Below are 13451 nucleotides of genomic sequence, written 5' to 3'. Positions count from 1 at the left end.
TCATTAGCAATACATATGACAGCTGGTAGCTTAAAATTTTGATCTGACAAATGACAAAAGAACAAGAAAAGATGGATGATACTAGGAGTCATCCAGGCAGAAATCACAGTTAAAAATTCAGGAAAGGACGGGTTCTTAATGAGATAAGAGCTGAAAAGGAAATATATGTGAGGCTATACATAGATCCAGAAGAGCAGAGTCCAGAATTTCAAAATTAAAGCACTGGAAGGCTAAAGTGGTCAGAAAACTTACAGACAAGAGTTACTAAATAAGGCATTTACTTCATTAAAATATTGGGAGATTATTAAAGACATCTAAGATAGAAGTTTCAACAGCTTTTCTGCCCACCTGTGACTATGCATGTGCCTCTTTTTTCTTACTCATTTTCATAATAAACCTGCCCTTTTAAAATGCAAACAAAAAACATAGCAGCTTCAAGAGAGTACTCTAATAATATCTTATATTTATATATCTAATGTAGCACTGATAATGTTATGTAAATACTTTTATATCATCTATATATTATATATAGAAATCAAAGAAGAAATTTTAAATTACCTGGAGATGAAACAAAATGAAGACACATGGTACAAGAATCTATGCAATGCACCAAAAGCAGTACTAGAAGGGAAATTTATAGCAATGCAGGTCTACACCAGGAAACAAGAATGATCTCAAATAAATAATCTATATTTACATCTTAAGGAACTAGGAAAAAAAGAATAAACAAAACAAAAACCAAAAGGAATGAAATAATAAAAATTAGAGCAGAAATAAAAGAAATAGAAATCAAAAAGAAAAAAGATTTCAAATGATCGGTAAAACCAAAAGTTGGTTCTTGGAAAAAAATTAACAAAGTAAGCAAGTCTCTAGTTAAGACACATTACAAAAGAAAAAAGAGAAAAATCTAATAAATAGAATCAGAAATGAAAGGGAAGTTACAACAGATGTCACAGAAATATAGAAGATCCTATGAGACTACAATGAACATGCTTATGCAAATAATGGAAAATCTGGAAATGGACAAATTATCAATATTATACAACCTCTGAATTCTAAATAAGAAATAGAAAATTTCAACAAACCAATTATAAGGAAATCAAAATAAAGTCTTTCCCCAAAAAAAACAAAAGCCTAGTACCAGTTTTACTAGTAAGTTTTATCAAACCACCAAAGTTTTATAATACCAACTCTTTCTAAACTTTAAAAAAAAAATGAATAGAGAATGTTTCTAAATGCCTCTTCTGAAGTTAAAAAAACCCTGATACTAAATCAGACAAGGGCATCACAAAAAAAAAAAAAAATCCACAGATATCCCTAAAGAATAAAAATGTAAAAATCTTCAAAAAAATTTCAGCAAATCAAATTCAACAATATTTCTATTTTTAATATATATAATATAAATTATATATATATTATATAATTATATATATATATATATATATTACATCATTCTTCCTTTTTGTACAATGCATTGCTTTCTCCTCCCAGGTCTAGTCCCCATAAAATTCTCACCACCAATGCACCATAGTCCATTGTGTTCTTTCTTCCCCTGTTTTGCTCCCTCTCCCCTTCCCTGCAGAGTGTCTCTTTTAATAGTTGCCTGTTCATTTTGTTTTTTAATTTATTACAATTATTTTTTTCAACAATATTTTTTAAAGGATGATACACCATGACCAAGTAGAATTTAATCTAGGGATACCAGCATTGTTCCACAATGCAAACCAATGTCATTCACTACATCAATAAATGGATAAAAATCATATGATCATCTCAATAGATTCAGAGAAATCATTTGAAAAATTCCAACATCTATTAATGATAAAAAGGGGATTGAAGGAACATACCTCAATATAATGAAATTCATATATGGCAAACTCATAGCTAACATAATTTTCAATGGTGAAAATGGAAAGTTTTTCATCTAAGATCAGGTAAGGAAAAAGATGGCAACTGTTATAACTAGTGTTCATTAAAACACTGGCAATTATGCAAGAAAAGGATTAAAAGGAATCCAAATTGGAAAAGGTGAAACCACCTGTATTTCTAATTTTTTTAATCTATGTATTAAAAACAGAATTCATCTGAAATTTTACTGTAAAATTAGAAAAAATTTCCAAGTTTAATAATAATAAAGATCCTTGTTTGAAGATACATTTCTATCTACCAACCTGACTATTCATATTTTCATGTGCATTTTGGCTAATATTTAAAAAATTAATGACTGTTTTCAAGCAGCGCATTGGGATAATAATACTCCTTGTGCTATTCCTGTTTAGCAAAGATACAATTGAAACATGGAGTCATAATTTCCAAAATTCAATCTTATGTGTTAAGGGCAATAAATTATTTTCAAGGCAAAAGAATAATTTACTGTGACAATTAGAAACAGTCTGTTTTCACCCACAATACTACAAAAAAAATTCTCAAATTAGGGAGCATATTTGTGACATATAAACCTATAAAACTAGAGTTCAAAAAATATATATATATAAATCTTTATTAGTTTTAACAACTATCTCAATGAAGAAGAAGCCCAAATAGCTGCACAACCCTTTTAAAAATCAGAGGATTACAGTTTAATATTACAATGAGAAAATATATCTATCATTAGTTTAATATCTTAACTTGTTTGGTTTAATTTTGTTGATTAGAATCAACAGATTTTTTTTATTAGAACACACAGAAATGGGAAAATCCTTAACCAATAGTATAAATTGCTGCAACCAATTTGAAAAAATAGTTTGTAGTTCTCTTGGTAAATGGTACATAATCTACAACAAAGTAATTTCACAGTTATATGGTCCAAAGTAACTCTTGCTAACATATATTAGCAAACATGAACATACACATTTGTAGAAATACTCTTTTTAATCATATAAGCCGTAACCACCCCATGTGATAAGTAACAGGATAATTATTGTATGTGTTGTTTTATATTTGTACAAAAGAAAACCATTCATTAGTATAATAAATAAACCATTGCTATATTCTTCACCAAGTATCTATCTTAAAATTCAGTAACATGAAAGAATCAATTAACAGCATAATTATGACTGTGCATGTGTATTTCAGAAATGAGAAAACTAAACAATAGAGGGCTTTTTAGTAGTAACATCACAAAGAAATGCAAGACATTATTAATATGAAGGTCGTAATATTTACTACCTCTTGGCAAGCTGAAGAAACATCTTGATTAAGGTAAAACACACAAAAGGAAACTGAAACAGCAGTTCTCAAAATATGGTCTGGAGACACTTTCAGGCAGTCTGTGAAGTAAAATCTATATTCACAATAAGATGTAATTTGCATTTTTTTACACTTTCATTCTTCATGTATTTCAATCAGTGCAACATATTGCAACTGATTGAATAGAAGTAGATTAAAAAAATCTGCCAGTTTCTTTTAAATCACATTACAATATGGAATTATATAAAACAATGTCAATCCACTAATCATTTTTTGGAAAAGATATTTTCATAAAATGTGTTATTTTCTACTAACATGTATGGACTTACGTTGAAATGAATAAGTATTTTTTAATTTCTCAATTTTAATTCCTCACACAGCAAACATCAATAACTGTAACCCACCCAAGCAAACACTTTTCATGTTTTTTAGCAATTTAAAGTGTGAAAAGTTCTAACTCCATAGTGTTGGAAAAACACTGGTCTATAATACTGCTGTTGTTTCATTTCTCAACCTGAGTAGTGAATACATAATGTTATTTAAAAAAAATACATGTGTATGTACTTTCCTGTATACATGAAATCAAAACATTTGGAATTTCTCTAAGCTACTTAATACTCTTCTTTGTATGTACAGGTGACCCTTGGGGTGCTAGGATTTCCAACCCCTAGGCAGTTAAAATACAGGTATGACTTTTGATTCCCCCAAAACTTAAGTATTAAAAGCTTGTTCCCTCCAAATTTAAGGATTATTAGTTTACCAGCAATAAACAATTGATAAACACACATTTTGTATGTATATGTCTTATATACTCTATACTTAGAATACAGTAAGCTAGAGAAAAGAAAATGTTAAGAAAATTGTAGAAATAGAAAACACATTTATACCACTGTGCTGTATTTATCAATACTAAAGTTTGCATCATCTTGTTTACAAAAAACCCACATATAAGAAAAGATGAGCAATTCAGACCTGTGTCATTCAAGGGTCAAAGGTACCGTGGCATGTTTCACTAAGCCTAACAGGCTGGACTGAGAGAAAACACAACACAATACACACACATATACACAACTTAATGCTAAAAATCACACGCATCTGACTCAATGCTAAACAGAACATTGGATCCTATAAACAATATTAAGACTTAATGTACTTATTTCTTATGATCATGAGATACTCTAATTTGTCTGTTTCATGACTCAATACACTACCTAAGGGAATAAATTTAGGCTATTTATTAATTCACCCTAGTAAATTAATATATTTCTAGGCATGAGTTTCTGCTTTTTCAGTTATTTTTTATACTATTTGTGATTGTTAGTTGATAGCCAATTTCTAAATGATTAAATGTTAGGGTTTTTTTTTTTTTTATTTCTACCCACAGCAACTACAATACATCCCTCTCAGTGCACCAATGATGCAAAAAATATTGATTACTAAGGTCAATAAACTGTGTTCTTAAAATTACAGTGTGTGTGTTTGTGATAATATTTAAATGATCACTTGGGGAATCATCTGCATTCAGAAACAATCATCCCTTGAGATGCTACATCAAAATGGGGTTCTAAGGTCAAATAACTATAGGAAAACAATGTGCAAAATACTGATGTCTCTGAGAACTGTGTGAATTGCAAAACTTATTTGATAACAATATGTATTCAAATTATATCTGTGATTCATCTCCAGTTACACACGGTGAAGAAAACAGACAAATATAGTCACTGTCCCTGACTCTGAAAGTGAAGGAGACCGTCAGGAGATGCATAAATGACCATAATCCTAATTATAACTTGTGACAGGTGCTATGAAGGAAAATCCCAGAGTGCCACAATGGGATATATAACTGGAGAGAGAAAGCAACCACTATTTGATATTTTCCTTTTTTTTTTTTTTTTGAGTACTCAACACCAAACCAAACTCAAGGTGAATGATTGAGACTTAAGGATGTGAAGATCCATTTACATGAACACTAAAAAGAAAAAAAAAAATCATATTGACAGAGGACACAGTGTGCACATATTCCAAAATAAGAAAGAGAAAGGAGGTTAAAAGAACTGAAAGAAGTGACTGGGATAGCTGAAGCCTCATGAATGAGCCAGTTAATGCCATGAGATAACACTGGAAAGTTAGATCGTTATCAAGCACACTGTGCAGATCCAAGAAAAGAAGGTTAAATTTTATTCTAAGTGTAATGAGAGATCGAAGACTTTGAAATCATGACATGGTGAGGGTATGAAGAACACAGAATACTATTACACTGTTGGTGGGAATATAAACTGGTCCAACCCCAATGGAAAGATCTGTGGAGATTCCTCAAAAGACTAAAAATGGACCTACCATAGGACCCAGAAATTCCACTTGTAGATATCTACCCAAGTGCACAAAAACTAATTTGAAAGGAAACCTGAAGTCCTATGTTTATAGCAGCACAATTTACAATAGCCAAAATATAGAAATAACCTAAACACCCAAGAAAATATGAAGGGATCAAGAAGATGTGGCATAAACACACAATGGAATACTATTCAGTGATCAAAAATGATAAACTCATGCCATTTGGGGCAACATGAATGGAATGGGAAATGATTATTCTAAGTCAAGTAAACCAGAAGGAGAAAGAAATATCAAATGGCTTCATATATATGGTGGATTTAAAGAAATCAAACAAAGTATGGGACAAACTTTAGACTGACCCTTGAAAGCAGACAATAAATGTGAGACATTCTGAAGGGGATAAAGAAGGGGAGATTAAAAAACAGGGGGGAGGACAGCATAATGTACTATAGTGGAGGACCATTTGTGCTTTGGTGGTGAGAGAAACTATGGTGACCACATCCAAAGGGAGAAATTCTATATTGTGGAAAAATAAACAAGGATGTTTAAAAAAAAAAAAAACAACCTGTGACATGAAGTGCTATGTTGCGTGACTTTTTCAGTGAGGAGCACAGTATTTCTTTGTGAATGGACTGGACAGGAACAAATGTGGAAGATTTGAGTCCAGATAAAAGACAATAGCAAATGTATAGAAAACATAAAATTTGATAATGGATTTCACTACTACTTGTGAATTAAATATTTCAAAATGCTATGTCAGCACTTCTCAATCTCTGATTTTGTGACTATACATTCAAATTAATGACTGCTATTAAAAATAATGCCCTATTAAAACTAGTATTCTTAGACAACCCAACTAAATTATCTGTGAATTTGAAGCGACAAATCAACTGGTCAACTGACTATCAAAGATGGCAATTTTGAGACTATTCAAAAGTGATACATTAAGATTAATTACCAACTCAGGGCCTCCCCTGGAGGTGCAGCAATTGAGCGCTGGGCTGTGAAGCTGCCCACAGCCTCTGCAGGGTGGGTTCAATCCCTGGCTGCCAGTGAGGGTCCCACATGGCACAGACTTCTCCTGCCGCACCTGCTGCTCCCCTCAGCAGTGTATTTCGTCAGTCTGCCTGTTCTGTTCCCCACTCTGGCTCTGGTGAATTCACTCACCCTCCCGCGATTCTGACTATACCCAGTGCTTGTATAAATAAATAAATAAATAAATCTTAAATCTTAAAAAAAAAAGATTAATTACCAACTCAAATCAGTTATAGGTAAAACATTAGGATCCATAGAAACACTTTTAAAGGTATCCTTAATTGCTCATTCTATTAAAAAGAACAAAACATCTCTTAAGTTACTATCTTTGTAATTCCTCAGGGCATTTGCCAGTGTTTTATATAAAAGGTTAATGATGTTCTGCTAGATATGATGTTACACCTAAAAGTGATCACTCATAGGTAGATATTAGAAATTAAAAATCATAAAATTAGAGACATTTAACAGTATCATTTTTGTTTGGGACAAAAGAAAATCTACAGCATAGAAGAAAAGAATGCCGGGATGAAAATCATAACTACCTTGCTCAAAAATCAAAGGTAGGATTTATTAACTTACTATTTAATACTACATGAAACAGTATACTAAGAACTAGACTCTACAGTAGATCAAGTGGAAATAATTAATCAACATTATACAAATTCCATAAAATGTGGTTGATTCTTAGACTCAAGATCTTTAAACCTTGGAGATTTGTAAAGAGGCTAGAATTCACATCAACCTGATTTTATCTAGTTATAAGAGAAAATAAAAAGATTCAATGTTACTGCTTGGTCTATTGTCTACATGCAACTGATTCTTCATTTGGCCTGGAGATACACAATCAATGAGCCTAATAAATTATTTTCCAAATCCCTTTGCCTAGTCAGTAATAGCAACAATCCCTTCTTCCTCCATCTACTTTACTGAAGGTATGAGTAGCTAATAATCCATTCCTCCCAAAGAACCATATAGTATATTCTTGACTGACTAGTTATCAGGCTAGCTCAGAGAATATCAAGACTGCCTAGGTTACAGCTATGTAACTTGTAGTCAATGTTCACATTTTGCAAAATTCACAAGGGAAAATCCTAAACCTGTTTGATGCTATTCTGAATACTTGTAACATCTTAGTATTAAGTTCTAAATAAAAAGGACTTGAGAATCCATATCATGTTATAACTGAGGCCTGAAAAAGAACATTTTTCTTAATAGGAATTGGTTTTTAAGACAAGATGCCTTTTCTTTCTCTACCTTTTTAAGATGAAAGTCTGTCAGGCTTCGCTAAACCTTGAGAATGATTGTGTTCCAATGAAGCAGAGAAAACTTAATAGGTCTAAGAGGAGTAATGAAAATCTGTGCTGTTCAACTTTTAATGTCCAATTATTTTTAAAGCAAGAGCAGTTAATTACCATAGAAATCTATTTTAGAAATTCTTTTGTTAAAAATATTTTATTATATTTTTATGGGCTATGTGGTGGGAATCTTTCTAGCTACTTAATGCATTATTAATAACCACCACTAATAATTTTTAAACAGCATCAATAATGTTTAACAACACAAATGACAAAATTTGATGATGACTTTACAAAGAGCCAACCTTTATGGTACATGCTAACTATATTAACAAAAAAAATGAAGAAAATAGGTAACTGTTCCTTAAAGAATATCCTATGATATGTTAGAAGAAATAAGATTAGTTTGCTTAAATTTGTATTAAATTTGTTGACATAATTGTTACCACTTTAAATGAGAAATTCTAACGAGGAGCACGGAGACTATAAGGGAAAATTCTACTGGGTAAACAAAAACACAACAATTAATCAATCATGCATTGGCTATGAATTCATAAGTAGAGATCAGATTTTAATTTCCCCTGGACAAATATTTTCTGATTAGGATTTATGAGTTATGGAAAAGCTGTAAAAGCTAGCATTAATAAAATGTGAAATACCAAAATTCAAATAAACTGCATAGTTTATGTATTCAACTCAAAAAGTACAGATGACCTTAATATTCTAGCTAAACTGAGAAAGTAATCTGTATAAATAGTATGTTCCAGTTTGTAGCATAAAAATGAAGGAAAGGTTAAAACAGGTAAATTATGAAAATATCACAGAGCTAAAAAAAATTGTCAATTACCATTAAAGTGCAGGAATTTCATTAGTAAGATTAATGATGATTTACTGAAATCATTAAACCTTTGAATTTTGAGTGGAAGGTGCCCCGATTATATAAGTAAATTCCTGAGACTATTTTAGGATATTGCCTGAAATTTTATATGTGTGTGTATATATATATATATATATAGGAAGTTAATGTCATCTTCACCACTTATTCATTTGGCTTAATTTATTTTTCTTTACTGTATATTAATTTAGTGGTTACAATCTAATTAACATTAGCAGACAGCAGCAGACAGGTGAAGAAAAAACCTGAAGCAAAGGTCTCTATAATTCAGACAGTTTTAAAAGCATCAGGTAATTAGTCAAACTTACTCATCGAATTGTGAAGAGTTGCTTAATGCCTGCCAGATTAAGAGAATGAATTTATTTTGCTCTACACAATAGGGCTGTATTTTAATAAAAGACTTAAAAACTTTTCTTAGAAGAATAGGCAGGTATTATCCCACTTTCCTAATGGTAAAAATATATAATGAAAAGGCAGAAATATCTTTATTACATTCATTTTATAAATGCATTTAGGATAATTAAAAAATAAAATGTATCAACAATGAAGCAACGGCATAGCATTAGCAACAGCAAACAGCATTGATAAATTCTGTAGACACCTGCCCTTTTATGATTACAACCTGTACTCCAGCTTACCATTATCTCAAACACACACACAAACACTAACACTTTTTATTATTCTAATTCCTTTTCCTCCAGGGATTTCATGATTTGTGATGAAATTTACATGGAACTGAGCTTACTATTCCACCCAGACTACAGGAGTAAGAAGGAACAAGGTCTATTAATCACACTGATCCTAGTCAACCGAATTAGAGACCTATCCAGGGCTTATAAAAGCTTTGGTCAGATATTTCAGAAAAGCCAGAACTACATGGAAAGGTGTATTAATTCTATGGGAATGTCTAGGCTAGTAGTGAGGGCTACCTTGGAATTCATTCCTCGGAGCCATGATAATGTGCTGAATGAACTATTTCTGCTCCTTCAGATGATGTTGATGACATCAACACCTGATGGCACCCAAGAGTCCTTTTAATTGTAACGCAGAAGAGATGCTACTCTAGAAACATTATCAATAGTCTTGTGATTGACGACCTCTCAACTCTCTGGTGCCTCCACATGTCAATGAAAAGACACTGCAGGAGGCAGTCTTTTCTGACTCAGCTATCCTCCCAATATGATATCCTTTGTGGAAACCAGCTCTTGTGGTTCAGAGTTGGATTTTCTGAGCATGATCAATTGACCTGGCTTGGCTGATAACAGTACGATGTGCATATGGACTGAAAGTGATCATCTAATGACCAAATAAGGAGAACATGTTTGAGTCCCTGATGACAAAATAAGAAATTAAACAAAGAGCACAGGTCTTAAATATAGTTGGCATGATTTATGAAATGCAATTTGGACAGAGTATAGGATATCTATTCTGAATTTTAAGATGTCATTTTGGAGTGATAAGAGGTTTTCTGAGCTACCACTTGGGGCTTCTTAGCTACCCAGGCAGAATGCCATCACAATCATCATACCACGGGAATCATCTCAAGCATATCCCCTAAGAAGAAAATACATATTTGAGAACCTACTCCCACTTAACATACCCAAAACAGATGTGCCCTGAGTGTTTTTGATAAAAATTATCCTTTGAGTTTATTACAGTAAAATCTAATTTCTCTAAGATTTACATTTTTAAATGTTTGCCTGTCAAGGCTCAAACACAGCCCTATGCAAACAGAAGGAGGAAAATTTGATTTTAAAAGAAGAGAAATTCAAATTTAAGACTATTGGGAGCAAAAGTAGAGGTGGTATTTTGTAGATATTTTTTTGCAGCCTTCTGGAAATAGAATCTCCTCACTCCACCAGCCATTGCCAGAGTAAATTGTTCACTCCTGATTAGATTTTTATCCATCTTTAGTTTTGAACATGCCATTTTCTTTCTAGAATTATCTTAATTGTTATGCTAACCTATCTTTCACCTGGAAACTTTTCATTTCTCCATCAATCCCCTCTCTATTACCATCTTCCCAGGCTACCAAGGTAAAGTTCATTGTTTTATTCTGTGTTCCAGTAGTATTTTTATCATATTTTTGACTTATCACTTACCTTTAACTTAATTTACCTGATTTCATGTCTGTCTCCCCTGCTGGACTGTCACCTCGAAAGTACTGCACCTTCCCATTTGCATTTCCCTAGCTTTTTGCACAGCATTTTTCATAATATGTACTTAATTCATAGTAGTTGAATCAATGTTATCCTTTACAAGTATTTTAAATGTTAGGTATTAAAAGAAAACGAAAACCAACAGGCCATGTATAAATAAATGCATATATGACATAGAGAGAATTAATCTGAAAGGAGTCCTTAATTTAAACCCATTAACTCTAGAATTGGATTACACTTAAGTTAGTCTCAAGCTTATTGGTAGATCTTTTCTTCTTTGAGATATTAAAAATATCCTGGAAGGAACTCTTTAAGTGATAATTACTATTATACAATTAATTATACAGCATGAATAATAGAAACACGGGAAACAATTAAAAATAACAAGATTGTAACAATTACACACTGGAGAAACCAGCAAAATGTTAAAAGGAGCAGTAAGTAAAATAAAACTGATTTCAAATCTACACTTTCATTACAAGACTTTTCTTAATTTTCACCACCGTTTCATAAAGTCTGGCAATTGTTAGTTACCCTCTCCATGCCCTACATAGTCTGCCACCTGCCAAAGATCATACTGGCCACATCTTGGTCAGGTTTAATAATCCATTTACTTTGTAATCAGGATCATGATTTGTTTTTGTATCACTTAAACTCATGTACATATATGAATATTGTACCTTTGTTTTCTCTGAATCCAATTGACAGCTAGAAAATCCAAATAAGAAATAATTGAGAAACTAAGGTAGAAATATTGTATTTTTTAAATAAAATGCCTACAATTTCCAAGTATTGAGTATGAGTAAATAAAATATACCTGCTAGTTACACTATAGACTGACAATTTAAGAATTAACTTAGAGTGATTTGTGGAAATCTTCAGTTTATGAGATGCACTATATGCATAAGGTAAACATCATCTAAGATAATCAACTTTAAAAATCTTCTGCACCAAAACATTCACTGCTTTCAAGTTCTGTAATGATTGTCTGTAGCACAGTCAGTAATGAAGATCTATAACCTTTTGTTGTAATCCCACAGTGCTGAGACTCTATGCATGGGTATCCTTGGTGACAGTGTGACAATCAAACAAACATTAAGAACAGTACTTTAGCTTCTGAAAGCAGGAAACAGAATAGATGAGGTGATTAGAGTATTTGAATTCACTGGCCAGCATAACTTGACATTCATTTGAAAGGCAGTAGATTGCAGTTCTGAGGAACCTATTGCTATGTTAATCTCTCACTGGGAAAGTGTTGCTCTGTGTGCAACATTTTCAGAGTTTTGAATTTCTTGTTTCAAGCAAAGAGTAACAAAAAAGAAATGCTTTGATATTAGAATTGGCTATTGTTTGAATGAATTCAAACTTAGAAGCAATTCCCTAAATTGACAAAATAAGAAATCAGACCTCTAGCATGGGGAAAATACAACTATGAACTGGCACCTCTGTAGCCCTGACATAACAAAACAAAAAGCAAAGAACTGCTCATAAGAGTCACTAAATTTCAATTTTAATCAATCTACTATAAAGAGAAGAGGAATAGTTAGAAAATAGTAAGAACCAGTTTTCATAAAATATATTTCACTCAGAATTTACTGATCAGACCCAGAGAACCAAATTGGGAGTTAGTATATGGAATAGACAGAGAAAAAGAGATACAGTTCTTGTCATTTTATGATTGCTGGAGTTCATCTTCAGAGGAAACTTGATCAAACATTTGAAAATGTAAAAGTTATGAATATTTTGGACTTCCTATTATGTGAAAGCTAAGATGTGAAAAATATATGTACAGATTTCAATCAGATCAGCTATAAGTGAACAAAAAGTAGAGTCTATGAAGAAACATCTAGATATAACTCCTCAGAGGACAACTAAACTGAATCCTTCTCCCACCTTCCCCTATACATTAGATACATTAGATATTATTTTGGAGATATTATTAACTAATGACTTTAAAAAATTAGTTGTTTCTACCTTCTCTATATTCAACACATGATCTACTCCCTTCACAAACACAAAAACATTCTTGCCAAAGCAAAATCTGAATTGAGATTTGAACGACTAAATTCCTTCGCTCCATCTCTGACTCCGTAAGATCTCCCTGATTTGCCAGTTAAGCTAGACTTCTCCATAGTAAACTAGGGGGACATCCTATCCCTCTAAAACACAATGATATAAACAAATGTTACCTCAAATTAAACAAAAATAATTATGAACTCTCAACTCTCAGATCCCCATAATTATGCCTATCTACATGCTTTCCTGATGTTATAATATTATTTTTTTGAGGATTTGTTCTCACTATTCTTGATCCCACTTCAGCATATCCTAAGCATCACTCACTAAGGATTATAGATATTTTAGGCCTTTCCTTCTTCAGTAGAATCTCCCCATGAGTATTTAACTATTTTAAAAGAATTTTCCTCATCCCTACATTTTACTCTGGATACTCCTGTTTACGACAATATTTTTCAGAAGATTGTTCTATAGCCCATACTGGTGGATGTAACTAATTCTGCCTGAGCGTAGAGGCTGGGAAAGACT

This window comes from Talpa europaea (assembly GCF_964194135.1).
Source record: "Talpa europaea genome assembly, chromosome: 1".
In the NCBI taxonomy this organism is placed as follows: Eukaryota; Metazoa; Chordata; class Mammalia; order Eulipotyphla; family Talpidae; genus Talpa; species Talpa europaea.
Note: the sequence above shows the minus strand (reverse complement) of the source record.